This window comes from Vipera ursinii (genome assembly GCF_947247035.1).
Source record: "Vipera ursinii genome assembly, chromosome: 9".
Lineage (NCBI taxonomy): Eukaryota > Metazoa > Chordata > Lepidosauria > Squamata > Viperidae > Vipera > Vipera ursinii.
In genome coordinates, this window is record NC_139523.1 from 23,289,559 (window position 1) to 23,290,447 (window position 889).

Below are 889 nucleotides of genomic sequence, written 5' to 3' on the forward strand. Positions count from 1 at the left end.
AACCCCAGTTAAAACTCCAATTAAAACTCAGCCTGAGTTTTAAAAATGAAAAAATGCTGCTCTAATTTATTTATTAAATGTATATTCCCGCCACTATCTAGAGGGACTCTGGGCGGCTTAACGTAGCATGAAAACATAAAAGGCATTCAAAGCATGAAAATTAAGATTAGCAACAATGAAAGAGAATCCAGACAGCCTCTTATCTTAATACCCTCGGACAAGTTGCCACCGACGCACAAGAGTGTGAGTGCGTGAACCAACAAGCGTGTTCGTACATGCACACGTAAAACCTACGCCTCCACGGCCAAGAAAGCTCGGCGTGAAAAGGGAGCACTCTGCACGTGCTCAGAAGCCGGCCGTGTCGCTGAGCCAGAATGGAAGCGCGTAAGGAAGCAGGCGGCCGGCTGTTCCTCCAAACGCCGCCCCCGCAGCGCGCTCCGATTGGTCAACGATTGATACTTTTTTCCGATACTCTCCTGTGTCTGGCACGTTGCCATGGAGAAGAGGGGGGGGCGTCAGCGAGGGCACCTTCCCATTGGCTGACGAGTGTTGCGGGCGTTCTGAGGTGCGATTCTCTTTCGGAGTTTTTTTTTTTTTTTTGTCCCTTTCCACCGCAAGAAGGAACTCCCGATTGGCCGGGAAGAAAGCGAAGCACAGTGGGAGGAGCCCCTGGGTTGCTATGATAGCCCTCAGCCAATCCCAGGCTCCGCACCGGTCCAGGGACGCCTCGGATTGGCGCCTCGCGGAGCTGAGTGGGGGGGGGAGGAGAGGTCAAGCCCGTGCTCTCATTGGCGGCCTTGGTTGGCGGTGTTTGACGTCTTGAGGAAGTGCTCGGACGGCCTGGCCAATGGGGAAGGCCGCCTCTGCTTGGAAGGCGGGGCTACAGAGC